General features: G+C 54.7%; 1 protein-coding gene across 1 annotated transcript in view; it reads left to right on the top strand.

Annotated features, from left to right (window-relative positions):
* The first annotated feature begins 1,297 nt into the window (after positions 1-1,297).
* BCOR (BCL6 corepressor) overlaps positions 1,298-20,813 on the top strand; it is a 114,281-nt gene continuing 94,765 nt past the window's right edge. The window contains exon 1 of the mRNA XM_035711850.2: positions 1,298-1,536. The gene's annotated coding sequence lies outside the window, so the exon portion shown is untranslated. The remainder of the gene's footprint in view (positions 1,537-20,813) is intronic.

Here is a 20,813-nt window from a genome sequence, read left to right as displayed (position 1 = left end):
AGGAGAAAGTTTGCTTTCAGGTAACTGGAAGTGAAACTGGTCCTCGTTTACGCATTGCCCAATCAGTAGCATAGAAGGGACAACTGGTCAGGTTTAGAAAATTAGGAGGGAAGAATAACAATACAGTATAAAAGTACATTCTATGGGATTATCTAAATAGACGAAACAAATTTTTTTGGTCGCATCCTCTGTTAGGGGCCACCGGAAGGAGGGGGACAGCACAGAGGGCCAAGTGGCAGGTCTCCAAATGGCAGCTGTTGGTCCCACTGATGAGCATCTCAGAGCTGTCTGCCTTCAGACAGATGTGGCCTCACAGCTGGTGAGGGCGGTGACTGTGTGATGGTGGTGGTCCTGACGTGGTCCATGAATTCAAAAAAGAACCACTGAGCTGCAAACCATGCTTCCCCAACCAACCCGCCTGTGGAAGGGAGGCCAATGAGCCATGTTTGGTGGGTATACACTCCTTCCTTCTTGCTATATGTTCTGAATCACCTCAAATGCGGTTCCAGGCTGCCTGACCCTGAGCAGAAGCCTCCAGAGAAAGAACACGGTGGGAGAGAAATGGCTGACACCAAGTAAACGCTGCTTTGGGTATGTGCCCCAGCAAGTTCAAATGCTGCCAGGCTGATTGGCTGGGAGGGAGGGGTGGGAGGTTAACATATTTTTTAATAAGTTTCCTGTTACCTGCTAACACTCAAAAACCAGAGATTTTATTAAGGCAGGACAATCATCTCGGGAGAAACAATAGTCAAGGCTACTTTCTGGAAAATCACTTGCACCGATTCTATCAATCATTCACCCACTCATTGATTCCACCAGCATTTGAGTGACCACTAGGTGCCAACCACAATGCGTCCTGCAAAAACATAGAGCCCGCAAGTGAATACTAGCTTTTGCAGATGGGTCTTTTTGATTCCAAGGTGAGAGCACTACAGCATAATGTTTAACCACCCTGGACTCTGCGTGACCTCGTTCAAATTCTCACCAAGTCATTTAACTAGCTGGGTGATCCTGAGCTAGTTATATAACTGATCTTTCTCTATGCCTCAGTTTCTTGATCTGCGAAGTTGGGGGTTCTGAAATACTAGCACAAAGCGGAAGTGGGAGCTACTATTCATTACTTGACGCACTCTCTCCATCCCACTCCAGCTCTGATCGGTGCCACGGGCCCACCGCTGGGTAGTATGTCTGAGGTTGACCAGGCCCTCTGCCGCTGGGCCGTGACCCTGGAAATCGGGTCAGACACTAGTCAAGGCGGCATGTGCGTGTGTATGTGTGTTTGTCTGTGTGTGGTGGCAGTGGGGTGGTTTCTTTTCGCGCTGCTGCAAGCATTTCCCCGGGGCCTCCGGATAGTCTAAAAACTCACTTCGGAGGAGAGGAAGGAGCGTGTAGTGGCTCTTTCGATCTGAGACACCCCCTCCTGGAGAAATCACCCCCTCCCCCCAGCCCAGCGCGGAGTGAAATCTTAGAAGCCGCGGCGGCTGGGTTCGAACGGAATGCCGGAGTCGGTGGAAGCAGGAGCTGGTCGGCCCGAAGGTCAGCGAGTTGTTTTGAGTTCTCGTACCCGGAAGGGGGGGCAGGGAGGGGAGGACGCCAGGGCCCGAGAGACCCCGCGTAAGAGCAGAAATTGTTTGTGCTCCGGAACAGGCAGCTCAGCGGAAGCCACGACGGGGGCGGGTCACGTGCGGCGGTGGCGGCGCAGCTGGCGGGGGAGCCAGGCTGGGACAAGGGCCCGTCCGGGCGGGGGTGGCGGTTTCGCAGCCGAGGGTAGAACCGGCGTGCTCCGGGCGCTGAGAGCGAACGGCGCCCCGAGCCCCGAGCCCCGAGCCCCGAGCCCCGGGCGAGGCGGGCGCGGGAGTTACGGGGAGGAGCGGGGGCTGCTGGTGCGGGAGCCCGGGTGCTCGGCGCTCCGCGTGGTGCGGCGCGGGCGGGACGAGGAATTGCTGCGGGGGGGGGGGGGCGGTGCGGAAGCGGGCCCCCGAGGCCGGAGTGGTGATAGCGGGACCGACGCGGAGACCGCGCGGGCGTCCGAACCCCGAGAATGGAGGCGCCGATCTCGTAGTCGCCGGCCTTGTTTTCTTCTTGCACGCAAACCCCGGAACGACCGGAACCGCCATCCCTGCCTGCGTCCTTGGGGCGCCCCATTCCGCGTGGAGGAGGCTGCATCCCGCCGGGCGACTCCGGGCGGGGATCGGCTGAGGCTATGGCCCGGGAGGGCTGCGGAGGTGGCTCCGCGGAGGGTGCGAGCCCGAGCCGTGGTGCACACGACACACACGCCTCCCCCTCCCCCGGAAGAGCCGGCGAGTGAAGGCGCGGCCGTCTCTGGGGACTCCCCGGGGGCTTGCGAGCCGTGAGGCGGCCGCAGAGCGGGGGAGGGTGCTGTAGAGAAACCATCGGCCCACCTTGAAGACAGGAGTGGCCTCGTGGCCAGGGGTGAGGAGTCTCACGCTTCCCCAAGCGGCGCGCGCTACTCCAGCGTGGGAGGGAAAGGACACAAACTTGGCCACCCGCCAGAGCCCTTGAAGACGCCGGACTCTGGTGTCCTCCCTCCCAGCCCCGTGGCCTGAAATGTATCCCACCGCCGCCGCCGTTGCCCACGAGGTCCAGGTCCGAGGCCTGGAAGAGTGGGGCTGCGTGGTCAGGCCTCGGACGGGAAACCCACCCACGTTCCTCTCCGGCGCCACGCGAGGAAGGCGCGGAACAGTTGTCTCGCAAAGTTTCCCGCGTCCCCTCACTGGCCCTCCCCCCAGCCGGGGAAGGGCGACTTTTCCGGACGTGGGGCAGGGGAATGGCCTCGAAACGGGGAGAGGTGCTAGTTCCTTTTCCCGAAACCGGGACGCAGGAGAGGGACGCTGGCCGCCAGCGTGTCAGTGTCCCCAGGGTGGCGGCGCTTGGCCCGCTGCGACGTCTGCTCGGGGTCGTGGGGCAGCGGGAGCTGTGCAGAGTCTGGGACGACGTGAGACGCCATTTGCATTCCCCCCTCCCTCCTGCAGGTTGGCGGGGGCGGGGGTGTCGCCCGCCGCGGAAGCGTATTCCTGGCAGTGACACTGATTAGATGCTGTGTCGGTACGTGCACAGAATCGGGGTGGGCCTTCACCTCTCCTGTGCGCATACACTTTCTGTTGGAAAAGTTGCAGTCCCCCCCCCCCACCCCTCCCCTGCTCTCGCCGCACAGCTGCTGTCTCCAGGGCGGAATTAGGCGAGCACGTTTGCTCAGCCGGAGGGAGAGAGGTTCGCGCCGGCGCGGGGAGGCCGCCGGGCCCGGGCCGCGAAAATCCAGCCCTGGCTTTGCGTCGAGCTGCAGAGTGCGGCGCTTACGCGCGCCGGGCCAGCGGAGGCCTGGTTTCCATCTGCCCCTTTTGCCTCCGTGTTAAGTTCGCCGGGGAAAACCCAATGATCCGTGCAGAGCCCCTCGGAGGAGAACCCACCGCCCCCCCCCACCCTAGCCCGATCCTGACCGATGGAAAAAATGACAGTATAGGTCAGAGCAGGCTGCCCGCGAGTATTAATGCGGCCGCCTCCGTTCCCGGTGCTTGGGGAGGGTGGGCGCCTCGCCAGGAAACCGCCGAAGGGGAAGCCACGAGGGCCGCCTGCCCCTTCCCGGGCTAGAAAACGTGGATTCTTAGAGAGACTAGACAAATGTGGTCAGACAGCGACGGGAACTTAGCCTATCTCAATACAGGTCGTCCATGTATCTTTCGAGCAGGATCATTTTTTTTTTAAATCGAGTACACGTTGAGTCAGTTATAAATACTAGGAGAACTGGTTAATTACTAGATGCGGATGAGAACCTCGTTTTTTTGCCTAGTATTAAACGTATGCGCAGGAGGTGCTGGGCTGAGCACGATGTATCTTGGCACGGCCGTGTGTGTCCTAACAAGGCGCGCTCCCCTTTTTGCACTGCACCGTGGAGGACTTTTAATATAACTCTAAAAAAGGGATTTATTTTAGTTGTAGTTTCTATTTGGAGGTTGCTTACTCCTTGCAAACTCCTGTCTGGGATTGTTTGTACTTACTAGTAGACTGCCCTGGGTTTGGGCTTTTAAAGCCCAAGTTTTTTCTCAGCTTTTTCTTTTCCTGCGAACGTGCAGCTGGATGTGGGGAAACCGCCCGCCCCCTCTCGCGTCGTCCCCCACCCCCCGCAGCCAGACTTGTGCTGCCACCACCTTTAATCTCTCGCTGGCGCACCACGCGGCCTCGAAAGAGGGGAAATGTGAGCTCTCCGGGTGGCGCTCGAGAACTGGAATTCTGACATAGGGCTGCGGCTGTGTTTCAGGCAGCGGCTTGGGGGCCGGAGGCTGTAGAGGGGAAGCCCTGTAGGTGACCCTGAGGCTTCGGGGGGAAAGACCTGGAGGCAGCCCCGTCTTTGTCTTCCCCCGGGGCTGGCAGCCTGGCACGCACAGTTCCGATAAGGATCAACCAAGAGGGAGAGCGCACCGCCAGCACATTTCAGTGATGAGGCAAACGCCTGCAGCCACGTAAGGCAAAGGCCATTTGCGTTGTCTCTGAAAAGGAAAAGGCTGTCCCACCTAATGAATTATGAGTGACCCAGAGAGGCCCAGCCTGGGAGCCAGGGGCACTGAGGCCTCTTCGGACCCTTCTTTGCCCCAGCTCCAAACCATCACACAGGAGACCCCATTTCAAAGGAAATGGGAAGCTTCTTGTAATTAGATATCTGACCAATTCTATGGACATAAATAGTAGTGCATTTATGTGTCCCTAAAATGAGGCCCAGCAACTAGGCCTGCCACATTCCAGGCCTGGACCGGTGTTAAACTCTGGCTAAAGTGCATCCCCAGAGGATGTGGCTTTTGCCCAGCGCCTCCAAGAACTGATTTATAGGAGGTGGCTTTGAGCCATCAAAAAAAAAAAAAAAAAAAAAAAGAGGAAAGAAAGAAAAAAAAAAAGAAAAGAAAGGTGGCCTGGGAGAGTCTACTGGAGGTCCTCTTTCCACTGGTGCTGTTTACCCAAGGCCTCAGGGAGAGGATGGTGGGTAATGGTGCCTGAGCCCTGGCAGAAGCTTCCCATTAATCCAGTCTAAATGAGCACCATTAAAGCGCACGTTCCTCCCTACATCACCACCACACACTCAGGCCTTTAAGGGAAAGTGTAGCTCAGACAGTTTGAGCCCATCTTGCCTTCTGGCCTTTTCTGTTTGGCTACCAGTGCCCTCTCCTCCCTGCCCAAATCCCTGCCTCCATATGGACCTTTGGGAACTTTAACCTGGCCGTTTTCAAAAAGAGAGTACCGAATTATAACAACAAACACATCATAGCACTGTTTGAGAGGCAGTGCTCTAGGTGTTTTACATGTTAACTCATTATCCTCAAGACAACCCTGTGAATTAGACACTGTTGTTGGCCTCCTTTTACAGATGAGGTCATTGAAGCTCAGAACTGTTCAGCAGCTGGGCCAAAGCAACACAGTTTAGGATAGGGCAGGGATTGCCCCGAGGGAGGGAGGCAGAGCTCTGGTGCTCTCCAGTGTTGGGTAGTGAAGGCGAGCCCTTTGGGGGATGTTTCGGGGTCGTCGGGGTCGACTGCCTGAACCCCTACCTTCTAAAGGAAAAAGTTAAGGAAAGAGTGGTGAAGGCCCAACATCTGGCCCTTATTTAGCAAAAGAAAGTTTCGGGTCTTCATACAGAAGCACGTTATTGTGGCTCCGCGTTGGAGAAGGGGTCAGAGAAGGCAGTGCAAAGGCCCCATGCCCGATCTTGCCGCATAGCATCCGGTGGTCACGACTACCGGAGGTGACTGGGGGCTGGGAACAGCCGATTGCGGAGGAACTCCTTATCACAAAGTGTCAGTGGTCTCGGGAGGCGGGGCTAAACGGACGCTTGTGGGGGCGGCTCGATCCCTGGGCTCCTCCCGCAGAACTGGATGGATGTCTTAGCGCAGCCCGCAGTTCCTGGCTCCCCTCCTCTTGAACCGCCAGTCCCGGGCCTGGAGCCCCATGGCGGGAGGCTGGAGAGGCCAGCCAGTTAGTCCCCGCGGGGATGGCTGGTTGTGGGTTGCTCACACCCACCTTGCCTCTCGTAAACACGGGACACCCTTTCCGGGCGAGAGCGCGCGCAGGCACACACTCACGCGCGCGCACGCGCAAGCACGGGTTCCAAGCGCACAGCCGGCCGCCCGGGCCTCCGCCTTCCCTTCCTCCCTCCCGCTAGGGCGCTTCGGAAGCCCTCGGCGGTTGTGTGCTGCGCCGGCTGTGGAGTCAGGGTGGAGGGGCCGAGGTGCCTTCCTCTTCCCGGGCACCCGTGAGCACGCCGCACCCCGGGGCCCGCAGCCAGGCCTGTGAATCTCCCCTCCACCCCACCCCCTCCTGGCGGCGGCTGGCGGGGACCTGTGCGCCGTGTTTCCTAATGGCGGGGGCGGGGGGAGGACACACACACAATGGGGTGAGCGCGTGGATGGGGTTGGGGATAAATCCCCTTTCCCGCCAAGGCCGGCTTGGCCTCCGGCCACCGCTAATAGGAGTCAACCCTGCAGGTCTTGTATTGGCCGCAGCTTGACGCCCCTGCCCCTGCGTGCCTGGGCCGGCGTGAGGGTGTGTGTTGGGTGGGGCTGGAGGGTTCGTGGTCAGAGCCGGCGCTGGGCGATCAGATCTCCACCTCCTCCAGCCTTTACTTTCTGCACGCGACGACTCGGCCCGGCTGCCCTGGCCACCGCCGGGGCCGCAGAAGGGCAGGCCGGCCGGCCTAGCCGCCCCTGCGGCGGTTGAGAGCGGCTCCGAGGGCCCGGGCTGGCCGCCGAGCGGAGGGAGGGAGCGCAGCAGCCCGCGCGCCTCGAGGCAGAACACACGCCTTTCCCGGAACCTTGAAACCCAGGGGAGCCGCTGCCATCTTCGCGTGACGAGCAGCGAGACGCCGGTGATTAAGTGTTTCTTTCCGGCTCCCTCCCCGGGTTGCGGCTCTCCTCCTTTCCACAGGGCTGGGAGAATAAAACCTGGAGAAAAACACAACTGCGCTCTCTCCACTTGCACTCCAGGTCCCTGCTGCGCTCCCAGGGTGCTCGACGCGAGGTGCCCTCGGGCTGCCGAGCCAAATATTGAGGTCCGGGGCCACATGCCTCAGTTTCCATCGGCCCCGCCCCAAAATCGAAGAGTCTAATGGGGGGGCACCCGTTTCCAAAGCCACCCCATTCCCCCCCTCCCCATCTCTTCTCCTCCCAAGGGGATTAAACCTTAACACAAGAATCCCCCACCCACACCAGGGACTAATCCTGCCGCCCCTCCTGGGATTAACTCGGCTCACAGGTCCATAAAACACTTCCGGCGGGGCCAGAGGGTCTGTCTGCAGAAACACTTTAAAATTGTCCTCCCGGGTCTGCAGTCGGAATTAACTTGGTGGAGGCAAGTGAGTAAACAGGAGGCTGTAAGAGCCGATCCGGGTGGTTTGTAGGCTGGAGAGGAGCTGCCCCAGATGGAGGCAGTGGGGGGCTGCCTCTGCCGGAGGGTGGCCCGGTAGATGGAGCTCAGAAATGGATGCGGCATTTGCTACAAGACACCGAACTGGAGGAGGGTGGGTGCAAGCAGGAGCAGGCCGGGGTCATCTGGCTTCTGGCCCTAGTTCAGTGAGGAAGATCAGATCCCTAAAACTTGGGGGGCGGAGGGGCTCAGGCTCCTCGGCTGCCAAATGGGAACAAGGGCGGTGACCCTGCCCAGCTCAGGTGGGATTCTGGGGCCCACAGTGTCAAAAGCACTTTGTTAAAAGGGCACGACCCCTCCACTTAACCGGGATCAACGCCCAGCCTCTCCTCCTCTAGAAAACACAGTGATTTGATAATTAGAAAACAAAACAGAGTAAAAAAGCAGCCCTTCCTCAAATCCGTGCGGGAATGCACAAGAAAAAGGGAATCCAAAAGCAACTTAATATTGTGAACCTCTTTTTCTTTTTCATCGCTTCAAAGTAAGTTTCTGAAGTGATGGGAGAAGCTTTGGGATGTTGCAAGAAAAATCTCGGTCAAAAACGGGGGCGGAGGGTTAAATAGAAAGAAAAAAGACCCTCGAATTGGCTCAAACCACATTGTGAGGAGGAGAAACCGGGATGAAGAATAGATAAAAATTCAAAGTAGCTTTCAGGCTCCTTCAGTTAGTCTGAAGAGCAGATGCCATAGACAGCCACTCCACCCCGCAGGACCCCGGAAGTAGGCCCTGACTCTGCCTGGGTCATCTAAGTACGAGGTGACATTGGAGTTCAGGGCGAGGACAGTGACGACTGGTAATAATATGCTTAAAATGAACATCAGAAGAAAGACCTAGGCCTGCCTCCGCATCCTGAAGGCCCAGAGCTGCCCAAACTGTGTGGGAGGGGGCGCCCCGTGACCTCTGTACCCACAGATGGACTCACACAGCGTGACCAGCCCCAGGTGGCACCCAGGCACGCTGGGGAGAGAGGCCCTGGGCGTGCATTCACCCAGCCTAGCAGATTGTAGGCGGGGCGCGGGGGCGGGGGGGTATGCTCTGGCTGGACCGCCCATCGACCTTCCTCTCCCCTCCCTGGCCCTGAGGCCTCTGGACAGGGTCAACTCGCCTCCACCCCACTGCCCCTTCTGCTGCACCCTCCCCTCCCTGGCACCCAGCCTGAATCCCGAGGCCTCCTCCGCCCGGGAGTCCCATTCCTCCCCCTCGTGATTCATTTAGCAGCGGTGCAGAAAGCCTGTTTACCTCTGCAGCCCAGGGCTACTCGATCTGCTTTAAAAGCCCTAACGCCAGCGCCGACCAGTAGGGGGGGATTGTCCTATAGATTATTTCTCCTCCTGGGTTGGGTTTTTTTTTTTTTTTTTTTTAACGAGAAGGCTTGGTTGCAGAGGGGGTGGGGTGGCGTGTTGCTGCTGTTTTTTAAAACACCGTATTTGAAAGAGAAACAAAAGCCACACAAAAGCCGTTTAGGAGGTACCAAGGCTGTTTTTACATATAAAAAGTGCAGCGAATACCAAGGGGCCCCCAGCAGTGATAAACTAAATGGTTGGCCGATTCTGCCAATTAGCAGTTAATCTGTTATCTGCGATCTGCAAACAAGTTTTGAGGCTCGAAGGACACCGAATTCCTGTTCCCGTCAACAGGATCCTAAGCACTCCGATCTGTTGGGCACCTCTGATGCTCTGGGTTTCTCTGAATCCAGCTGCCACAAACACGTTTCCCGGGTTGGAGGACAGACTTGAGCCACGGAAAATTCACTTCGGCAGCCGAGGAACCCCCGCCTGCATCGCCCCTCGGCCTGAGCTTGTCCCACCCCGATTTCTCCAAATTGGTCACCCCACCCCTCATTTCGCCCACCTCCTAATTGTGCACGTAGTAGGCCTCCGACCAACGTGGAATGAATGTCAGAACCTAAAATGAGGCTCTTGGCCTGGAGGGCAGCCGGCTGCGCGGCCTCACCTTAGGAACCCCACTCTGGTGCCCAGAGCCCCCAGGTTGCTGCAGCCCGTGCGCAGCTTCAACCTGCGCGGGCCGGGCGGGCGGGGGAGGCCGGGAGGCACGAAGCGCCTGGAGCCTGCACGATGATAAATATTGCGCAGACAGCCCATAAATAATTTGCATTATGTTCAGCTGACAACGCAGGGCGATTAATTTTAATAGCTACATATTTGCCTGGGCTGCTGCTTTCGTAGGCCCGGTAATGAAAGGCGAGAGGCCGCCCTGGCTCCGTGCTCGCGGTCTCAGAAGACAGCCAGGAGGTGCGGGAGGGCCGGACGCGGCGTCTCCTCCACGCAGCCCCCGGGGAAGCCCTAGCCCCAGGGCCCGCCCTCCCTGCCGTGTAGGGATGGGGTGCGCGCGCCGCCGGAGCACCCCGGGGCCCGAGCAACAGGAGCCACCATAATGACACTGCACATTTGCTTGTATGAGGAGAGCCACTTGTGGACCAGAGACCCTCCCCGAGGCGATGCGCCCCACCCGGCCCAAGTCCGAAGTGAACTCCGGAGGGGATTTCGCGTTCCAGTCTGGTGGAGGTGGGGGGGTTGCTGGTGTTAGGCGCCGCCAATTCGCCGGTGGGCCCCAGCGCGGCGGAGACTTTTCTGCCCTCCGGACCAGGACAAGGGACAGAACAAAGCCCAGCTGCCCATGCGTCCTCTCCGCGCGCGTCCTGAGCCCTGCCGTCCCGCGCCCCGCGAGAGGACCCCCTAAAATGCTTCCCTAGCTCCTCCATTAAAAGGACCGCTTTCATAAAGGAGGGAAGAAAGGGTTCGGTGGAGCTCTTAAAAAGGGGGGGTGGGCGGGGAGGGGAGCGCTGGGAGGAAGGACACAGCGCAGCGGCCGCCGCGGTCCCGTGGTGGCCGGGTGCGCGCGTGTGCGTGTCTGTGTGTGCGTTCCGATGACAAAGCCCCGCCGCCGCCAGCAAGCTCCTGGCAGCCTGAGCACTGGTGGGGGAGGGGAAGGGGAGGAGGAGAGCCAGCGCTCGCGTAGGTAGCGGGGAATCGAAGCTTCCCCCAGAGAAAGAGTTCATTCATGAGCTGGCGGAGGCCTCCTGGCCGTGCCAGGTGGAGCCTCCCGAAGCCAACACCTGTGTATTTCCCTTTTTGGAAAGGGGGGGGGAGCGCATCGATCATTACCATATTTTAATTGCCTTTCGCAAAGGTCATCTCTAATTACGGGTTGCGAGGAGGGTTGGCCAGAGGTCTGCAGCCCTTTATTATCTTTGTGTGCGCGCGCGTGTGTGCGTCTCGCCACTGAGACAATGCACCCAGCTCTTCTCGAAATGCCAATCCGAGGGTGTCCGTGCGCGCCTGCGAAGCGGTCACGACGTGCTGAATCCACGCAGACAGACCAGGCTGCGTGCACAATAAAAGCCGAGCAGGCGGCGAAGGGCCGCGCAGACCCACGGGTTTTCTTTTTAGAAACGGTGGTGCGAAGAGACTTGACAATAATAACACGCAGCAGGATTAAATCAGGGCGGGAATAAGAAAATGCATTTTCGTTTCTAGAACCGCGGACTGCGTTTAACCCATCCGGTCCCCCAAGAGTTTTTGTACCCACGTGGAGTCCCGCGCAGGGACAGGTGCTGGGCAGTGAGCAGCCCGGGACTGCCTGATGACGTCCTGGGACGGCCGCGTTATTTTAATATCAAACTCTTCCTTTAATTCAGCATGTTGTCAGTTACAGGGACGCGGAATCCTTAACGATGTCTGTTTGATGGGAAATGATCATCTGCGAGTCGAAAAGGAGAAAGAAAACGTTGAGGGGTTTTCAACTTTGGAAAGTCTTCATTTCCTTAGTTTTCGTCGCTTGCGCAAATCCTTGAGGCAGAAGTCTATTTTAACTTCATCAGAGGGAGAGGAGCAGTCCAGGAAGGTTGTTGGACAGTCAGGGGCTCTTGGGAGGGTATTTTGGAGATGAAGTGCAGGTGATCAGTAAAGAGCTACGTGGTCAGGAGTGGGCAGCAGCCACTCTGAACTTGACTTTCTCAAGGGATCCTGGCACCTCTGAGCCGCCGTGCTGTTTTGGGGACTCATGCCTGGCAGAGCCAGGGGCTCCCGTGAGGAGCCTTGGAGAGTTGGGGGCTTTTGTACTGGCTCTGCTTCCTGCCTGCCACCCCCCCACACCTGGCCTCCTGGCCTCACCAGCAGCCAGCTCTGCCCGGAGGAAGGCAGAGCCAGATGACTGGTCCAACCCCCGAGAGACTGCCTGGCTTTCTCCTCCCCTGTAATCAAAACCAGATGCACTTAAGCGCCTTTCATCAGAGGAAGCCCAAAGCCCTTTAACAGGCTTCAATAAAAGCCTTACTAGGGCCTACCAGCCTGCTCCGTGTCTGGACCCCTGTGCCCATTTTCCAGCTGAGGAAGCCTAGGGCTGTGGTCAGGGGCTAGCTCCTTCTCTGAGACCCCAGAAGCCAAAGGCAACTACTCAACCACTGTGGCCCCTCCAAGGCAAGTAGGGTACCAGGATCCCTGCCAGGTGTGTGGGTGCAGACCCCGTGGACAGAAGACAGACATGGGAGGGAAGCCAGCAGCCAATGCCTAAGGTAGAAAAGAAGAATGGCCTATGAGAAGGAACCAAAGGAGCTAAGAAAGTAGAGGTGGACTGGACAGGCAGTGATGCTCAGAATAGTCAGAAGGGCTCCATGGTACTCGGACCATCTCCCATTTGGCCCTCTTGTGCCACTGTATTGTGGGGTTTCTGTCTCCCCCACTAGACTACAAACCCTCCAAGGACAGAGACTGTCTCGTTTATCTTCTTGATCAAGCCCACCTCAGGGCCTGGCACAAAATACATGCTCAAAATGTTTGGGAGATTGGAGTGCCTGGCTGGCTCAGTCCGTAAAGCATGTCATGTGACTCTTGATTTCAAGGTAGTGAGGTCTACCCCACGTTGTTGAACAGAGAATTTATTTAAAAAAAAATATTTGGGAGATCACAGGTGTGGTGGACATCTCTGGAACAAGACATATCTGGGCTTAAGATGGGAGCCTCTGTGCACCCCCCTCCCCTGCAGTAGTTGTATAACTTATCTGAACTTCAGTTTCCTTATCTGTGAAATGGGTATGAGAATGCCTACATCACAAGATTGGGGAAAGATTAGATGAAGTGATTGCATGTAAAACACCAGAAAGATGGGTAGCCCTGGTGGCTCACTGGTTTAGCGCCGCCTTCAGCCCAGGGCATGTTCCTGGAGACTGGGATCAAGTCCCACGTCGGGCTCCCTGCATGGAGCCTGCTTCTCCCTCTGCCTCTCTCTCTCTCTCTCTCTCTCTCTCTCTCTGTGTCTCTCATAAGTGAATAAATAAAATCTTTAAAAAATACAAATAAAAACACCAGGAAGATAATAATAAGAGCTTAATAAATATTGTTGAAGGAGTGACAGAAGGTTTGGGCTGATGTTATTTGGAGTATAGGAAGGAAAGTTCGTGCCAGGCCCTAGCTGGGCACAGATCTCACTGGCCTGGGATTTCGGTCAGAAGAGAAAATTGGTTCTAAAATGTGTGTTCCAGTAGCCCTGTAAATGGGAGCCGTGGGATCTCACTGTCCAGAGGGGACAGGCAGCCCCACCAGGAGCTCTGGGAGCCTCGCCAGCCTTCATCTCAGGCTCTGGGGAAGGTGGGAAGGGGCAGGTCCCAGGCCTTTGGGCTCTCTCCTCTGCAGGGCTGACTTGTGCCTGAGCCCTGGCCGCACTCTGACGGTCGGGCCTCCTGGGATGAGTGACTGGCAGATAATCCCAGTTGGTGCTGGCTTTCTGTGGTTGGGGAACCGTCCCTTCCGCCTGACCTCTGCTCCTGTTTCATGGCTGTATTTTATCTTCGACAAGTTCATCCTCTGGCCTTTGGCAGGGCAGGGAGGGGGTGTTGCCTGCTTCTCTTTGCTGCTTGTCTTATTCTGGCCTGTTCAGCAGCGACCCACCTCTCACTCCCCACCCCACCCCACCGCACACACAATTTGGCAATTTCACCTCGTGGGCTCTTTCCTCTTGCTCCCTGACTGCCTTGCTTGTTGGGGGTGAGTGGTTACCACTCGGGCTCCCCACATTCCCCTCCTCAGTCTTCTGCATGCTAGATTGTTGCAGCCCCTCCCCAGGACTCATCGTCTGAGCTCAGCACTTCCCCAGGAGGGCCAGGTATGAATAAGGGTCTGTGAAGGAGGACAGAGGGTAGGACAGGCCAAAGGGCACTGCTGGGTGATTCTGTGGGCATATGGCCCAGCCAGTGTGACTCTGAGTATTGTGAATGAAAATACACGTGTCTGGAGGGTGATACCGGTGGAGTAGTTGGAGACAGGGAACGAAAGACATGGAGTTTGTGGGGGAAGAAACTGATGCTGACACTCCTTCTGTATTTCCATCCTTCCCCATCCCAGAAGGGAGAGCCTTCTTCGGGGAGAGGCAAGAAGAATGTGGAGAGAGAAGCGAATAGATGGGAGAGCAAAGCTAGCCAGGTGGAAATGCTTGGTCCAGGTCTCCTGCCCAGCTATCTGGCTGCCTTGTGCAGCCACTGTAGGACAGGAGGGGACAACAGATAGGGTTCTTTCAACCAGGTCCATTAGGGAAGTGTGAGATCAGATTTGAGGAGGAGAAGGACACTGTCCTAAAGGGATTCCCTAAAGAACAAGAGATCAGTTATGTCATCAAAGGTGGAGGATTTGGGCCGTGATCAAGTGTCCTATCCTCCACACTTCTGTTTTTAATCCAGCTCACCTTCTTCCACGGATTTAACAACATGTTTTAAAACTGATGACTACTTACTATCACAAAAATAAGGGTCAGAATGTGTCAGCTGCAGGGAAGCTCACTCAGAGGCAACTGAATTCGCTTGTGGGTTCTGTGGGTCCAGAATTCGGTGGAAATACAACAGCTGGGAGCTAGAATCGTCTGGGGGCGGCTTCACCCACATGTCTGGCTGCTGCCTGGGACCTCAGTTCTGTCCCGCAGCACAAACACGGGGCTGTCCTTGTGGCCTGGGCTTCCAGATGATGTGGTGGCTTCGGGAATGTAGGCCTTGGAGTCCCACAGCCACAGCTCAGAGCTCCAAACCCAGGCCTGCCCCCAGACGGGAAGAAAGCTGCATCACCTAGTCTGCCCCATCCTCAAAAGTCATGTGGTATCATTCCTACTGTATTTTACCAGTTACAGGGAGTCACAAACCCACAGTAGAGGGAAGAGGACTTAGACCCTACCTCTCATCGGCAGGAGTGTCAGAGAACTTGTGGCCATAGTGTGTGGGGGCATGCCAGGCACTCTTGAGAGCTAAGCTTAATTAGCAGTGGCGGCTCCAAACAGAATAGTCTACATTGTAATAGGAACTGGTAATCTCAAGAGGCCGCATAAATTATACAGGGAGGTGGGTAAGAGCGCCTGGGTGGCGCAGTTGGTTGAGCTTTGGACTCTTGGTTTAGGCTCAGGTCGGATCTCAGGGTTGTGAGATCAAGCGCCTGCCTTGGGCTCCACGCTCAGGGGTGGTGTCTGCTTGAGTTTCTCTCACTACCTCTTCCTCTGCCCCTCCCCCCTGCTCTCTCTCTCTCTCTCTCAAAATAAATAAATAAATATTTTAAAAAATTATACAGAGGCTGGGGGAGGCAGAATTAAAGTTAGGCCAGGGTAGAAGAAGCAGATCCATAAAGCAAATACGGATTTTATGAAAAATGGACAGTATCAGGACAGCTCTGTGAGCTTGGGAAGCGTGGGAAGGACGGAGGAGAATTTTGTGTTGGGATCTGAAGCAGCACTGAAAGGGAAAGCGGTAGGGGACAGGACTCAGCTGCTCCCCATCCTTCGCCCTCCATCTTTGGGGGATCTGTGGCCGCCCTTCATTGCTTCAGACAACAGCACTTGTACTATTTGCCTACCAATCGCTTTTTGTTTTTTCCAACATACGGGTATCTCCGTGTTGGTACAAAGCTGGAGATGTAGTCAATGCATTTCCTAAAGTGAGTGTGGAAAAAATAATACATTAGTCTCATAATAAATAACTCTAATACTTAATGTTTGCCCCCTACCCTCAGGTGTGGTTTTAAATATCCAGCACAGAGAGCGTTGGGGCTGCGTACATCTCTAGGGCCCCAGGTTCTCATTATCTTTGTCTCTAACCCCTGAATGGAGAGTTTGACTTCTAATTTCATGCTAGGGGTTTCACAGGCAACATAATTGTATTTGCCTCTGCCTTTGATCTGCTACTTGATCCGCTGTTTCATTGTGGCTCAACTAGGAGACAGAGATGGAAACGTGGTGGAAAAACATGATTTTGTTTTGCTTTGGAATTGGCAGTTTTTCTTTTCTCTGGCTCCCCTAACGCGACACACCTTCCCTAAATCTGAAATCTAATCATTTTCCCGTTTTTGAAAATCCAAAAGGCATGTGCACCCTCTGGCCTGCTTTCCTTTTTGCTCACAAAGATTTAATTTTCAGCAAGGCTTTGGGGGCAGGATGCTCATGTTTTAGATCTCAATGAAAACTAAGTCCCCAGGGTTAGTGGAAAACTCCTGGGTGAACTTTGACCCACTTGCCCCTTTCCTGACCTCACCTCCACTTGCCTTGCTGTACCTGGCCTACTCGGGGCCTCCCTGCAGGTGATTTCGTTCTGTTTGTGGGGCTGGCTACTTCTCTTTCGGAAGCCAAAGAAACCCAGGTACTGCAGGAACCTTGTAGGTCAGAACCAAGCAACAGTCAGGGTGACCCCTGAAATAAGCTGGCTTCTCAGGCTGGGTCACCACATTGGTTTGTGCATTCTGTGCATTGCACAAAGGTCTCCAGCCAAGACAGGGAGGGCTGGAATTCAGGCCCAGGGCACCTTTCTCCCATTCTTACAAAATCACTGAGTAGGTTAGTGGCAGTTCTCTTCTCAGGGCAGAGGAGAAACAGATTCTCTCTCTGATCAAGAAGAAAAGAGATGGTGACACAGGGCAGAGCAGGGGTCAAAAGGGCATCTTGGGAGCAGAGTGGGCCTGCCTAAGGCTGCAGACCAAGCCAGCGTTGACCCAGCAGGTTGGAGCAGTAGGCCATTTACTCACTCTTTGCTTTGTCAGCTCTCATCTGAAGTCTACTGTTCCTAAATTACTGGGTTCCTTCTAGGCTTTATTTGGAGTATATATATAAAAAAAAAAAAAAAAAAGACAGGGTGTCACTCTATCTATGTATCTTGTTTAGCAAGCAAGGTGGCATTGGGAATGGGGGTACCATGTTTTCTTTGGTTTCAAATGTGAAGACTTTAAGGGATGCTGCTAACTGCAGGCCCTTACGGACTGGGTGTAGGCATTTGAGCATAAGACCCTAACAGGTAGTGCAACGGAGTTTAACATCTTAACAAGTTACCTGTGAAGGAAAATGCATGCTAATGTGTAATGGATGAAGATAACTTACATTTAAAAGCAGAAGATGCCAGGGATTTCCTGGGTGGCTCAGCAGTTTAGCGCCTGCCTTTGGCCCAGCACATCATCCTAGAGTCCTGCATAAAGCCTGCTTCTCTCTCTGCCTGGGTCTCTGCCTCTCTCTCTCTCTCTCATGAATAAATAAATAAAATCGTAAAATAAAATAAAATTTTAAAAAATAAAAATAAGAGCAGAAGATGCCTGGCTGGCTCCATAGTAGAGTAGACCACTCTTGATCTTGGGGTCATGAGTCCGAGCCCCATGTTGGGCCTAGAGATTACTTTCAGAAATACAGAGGTAAAAACAAAAATATATAAAATAAATAAAAGTGGAAGATCAGGGTGTGTCTGGCTGTTTCAGTCGGTAGAGCATGCATCTCTTGATCTTGGGGTCGTGAGTTCAAGCCCCACATTGGGCATAGAGCCTACTTAAAAAAAAAAAGTGGACAATCATCCAGATAAAGCAATTCCTAATCAAAATTAAATAAGTCCAGAGTGGAATTTTTCTGGTGTTAGCAATAGGCTGGTAGGGAAAGCCTTTAGAAGCCTTCTAAATTAGCCCTGTAGAGCGTACTCCTGTTCATTTCTGTACTGGACAGTATTGGTATTCGGAATGCCATTAACACTCGGAAAGGTATTGAGAAAGGCAAATTTAGAGGACTCGCTCTTCCCCTTTAACCAGGAATGTATAGCCTGGAAGCCCCAAATCCATTCACTTCCCTCCCCATTTTTCCCACACTTCCGATAATTTGAATTGGGCATATTGAAGGATGGTTTTGAAGGACTACATCCTTGTGACTGAGAGTTTGCAGAGATTTTTCTAAGATTGTGGGTGGGGTCGTGCCCGGGTGGCTCATTCGGTTAAGCCTCCCACTCTTGATTTCAGGTCATGATCTCAGGGTCCTAAGACTGAAGCCTGCAGGGGCTGCGACTCAGTGAGGAATCTGATGGAGAGTCTCTCTCCCTCTCTGTCTCCTCCTTCCCCTGCTCACACTTTCTCTTAATGAATAAAGAAAATCTTAAAAAAAGAAAAAAAGAATGGGTGTGTGTTTCTTTAAATTTTAAAGTTTTATTTGAGTGAGAGAGAGCCTGCACATGAGTTGGGGTGTGGAGTTGGTGAGGGGCAAAGGGAGAGAGATTCTCAAGCAGACTCCTGCTGAGCACAGAGACCAACCAGGGGCTTGATCTCACCCCAAAGATCATGACTCTAGCTGAAACCAAATGTCGGATACCCAACTACCACACCACACAGGTGCTCAGAATGTGTGTTTTTAATTTTTTAAAAATTGGAGTTGTTGGGCAGCCGGGGTGGCTCAGCGGTTTAGCGCCGCCTTCAGCCCAGGGCATGATCCTGGAGACCCGGGATTGAGTCCCACGTCAGGCTCCCTGCATGGAGCCTGCTTCTCCCTCTGCCTGTGTCTCTGCCTGTCTCTCTCTCTCTCTCTGTGTGTCTTTCATGAATAAATAAATAAAATCTTTAAAAAAAAATTGGAGTTGTCTCCAAAGGAATATTTGCCCAAAGTTTATGAGGCCAAATAGTATGCAAAGTCTTGGTACAAAAAAGCAGACCCCTCCCTTGTTCTGCCTGTTTCTTCTGGTAGATACCATCATATTTCTTTTTTTTTTTTTTTTAAGTTTGTTTATTTATTTGAGAGTGAGGGCCGGTGTGGGCACAAGCAGGGGGAGGGGCAGAGGGAGAGGTAGAAGCAGAACCCCAGCTAAGCAGGGAGCCCAATGGTAGGGGGAGGGGGCTCAATCCCAGAACCCCAGGATCATGACCTGAGCCACCCAGGGGCCCCTACCATCATATTTCTAAGTAATATGTAGGTGTGGCCTTCTCTTAAATACTCCGTGGTAACTATCATCTGTTGACCTCCTAGTATGGGACAGGAGGATTTTAGTTCTCTGCATCGTACTTCCCCTCTCCCACTCTTACAGTAGAGCTATATAATTTCTTATGAAATTCATATCCACTGTTTACTTCGTGACCACATATATATTGTATATTGCTGAGGCAAATGAGCTTCAGTGATCACATTTCCTTTCTTGAACATCCCCCCCCCCCCCGGGGTTAATAATTGCCTCAGCTTTTAATTTGCTTAATTTTCTTTGACCTATGACTAACTTTCCCACACTCCCCAACCTCTGTACAAATCATCTTGGGACAGTTTTCTGCACGTTCACATCCTGGAGACCATCTGCAAATAAATAGGCCGATCTATTTTGTTTTGTGTGTTTTCTTTTTAATTCCCATTATCTTTAGGTCTGAAAGCTTTCTGGAAGTTTCTAATCCCCAATTTAGCTTTATTTTTAAAAACTTTTCTTTGTATGAAGTGTGGTGGGAGTTTTACCAATTTCAAACGAGGGCATTGTGTCTTGTTAGAAAATTGCATCTCTACCACCCAGCTAATGTCAAGAGCTGAGAGATGAATCCGAAGTTTCTGATTCTTGGTATTTTGCTTAGTTTAAATAAACTTTCACCATTTTTCCTAAACATCAACCTTTCAGAAGTGATGACTGTTATTCCCTGGAACCCTGGAACTAGCCAGTGTTAGTAAATTTCTATCCTTTCCGCTCCTCCCCTCTCAGAACGGATTCTACATTTTTAGAAAGTAAAGGTCATTTTAAAAATAATTAATTGGCCCTTCCCCAGGCCATTTACTGCAGGATTCGTGCCCTTTGTTTACATTCATTTCACGTCGCCTTTTATTTGTGTTTAGTTAGTCATTTACAAGTCTGTCTTCCCACCTAGACTGTAAATCATTTGAGGACCAGGGGTGCCTTTTTACAAAATTCACTTTTGTACTTTTGGATTCCCCTAGGACCTAACAGTGCCTTGCCCTTAGCAAGCTCTCCATAAACGCATGTCAAAAAAGTGGACAAATAGAGTGGCAGTCTTCTCCAATCAAGATCCCCTTAAAGAGAGGGAACTTTCCAATCTTCTCTTGCCCCGAAAGCGACTGCGAAATCTGTCGAACAGCGGGAACTGCGCTGCAGGCCTCGCTCCCCGGCCCCACTGCCCACGCCCGCTGCCCCCGACCCCCGGGAGCTGCCACCGCACGCTGCAGTCGGGAACAGCAGCCCAAGTTCGGCGGCAGAGGTGACAAGGTGTTGACCGTTGCAGGACTCCGGGAACGAGAGGTCGTTGCTTGGGATTAAAATCCACTCTGGCGGTGCGGCGAGGGGCGACTCCAGACCGCGCTCCAAGCAGGAGCGGCCGCCCGGGGCCAGGGGTCAGCCGTGCCCTGCGGCGCGGAGGGGGCCCGCGAGGGGGCGGGCGCGGCGGCGTCCCGCGCGCCCCCCGCCGCCCCCGCCCCGGCTGCCGGGGAACGCCCGCGCGCCCGCCTCGGCCCGGCCTGCGGCTCCGCAGTCCCACCGCCGGGGGCAGCGCCGCCCGCGCCGCCCGGGCTAAGATGGCGGCCGACGAGCAGCCGCGCGGGCCCCGGGCGCCCGGGGTGGCGGGGGAGGCAGGCAGCGCCCCCCGCGGGAGCCGGCGCGGGTGGCTGTGTCTCCCGGGGGACCGCTCCTCCTCGACCCGCAGGGACCCCCGAGGACCCAGTCCTGCGACTTCCCCAGACAGGCACCCTGCCAGGCGCTCTACCTGGACGGGCCCTAAAGGGACATTTTATCAACCAACTCTCCCAGACTCGGGTTCCGAAGGGGTAGGGCCAGGCCTTGGCTGAAATAAGGACTGTGAGGGTGGCAGCCGGAGTACGCACGGTGGACGAAGGGCCAGCGGGTACCACTGGGTGCGGGCCTCACCCTCACCCCCGAGCCTTTTCCTCTCGCCTCGGCAGCTCGGCCAGTAAGCCCCGGAACACCTTTGGTGCACAGTTACGCAATGCCAGTGACCACAGGGAGGGGGTCATGCCCGGCGAAGACACAGGGCCCAGGGCTCTTGAAATCAGAATTCTCTTGGAAAATCTGGCACATCCGGTTGTGAAATCCGTAATATTACCTAGTAAAGGCTATAGGACGTGGGCCGCTGGTCACATTGGCTCTGACATCGGTATGCGCACAGTGTAGG

This window comes from Canis lupus, chromosome X, assembly GCF_003254725.2.
Source record: "Canis lupus dingo isolate Sandy chromosome X, ASM325472v2, whole genome shotgun sequence".
Classification (NCBI taxonomy): domain Eukaryota; kingdom Metazoa; phylum Chordata; class Mammalia; order Carnivora; family Canidae; genus Canis; species Canis lupus.
Note: the sequence above shows the minus strand (reverse complement) of the source record. Positions and strands in the feature narration are given on the sequence as shown.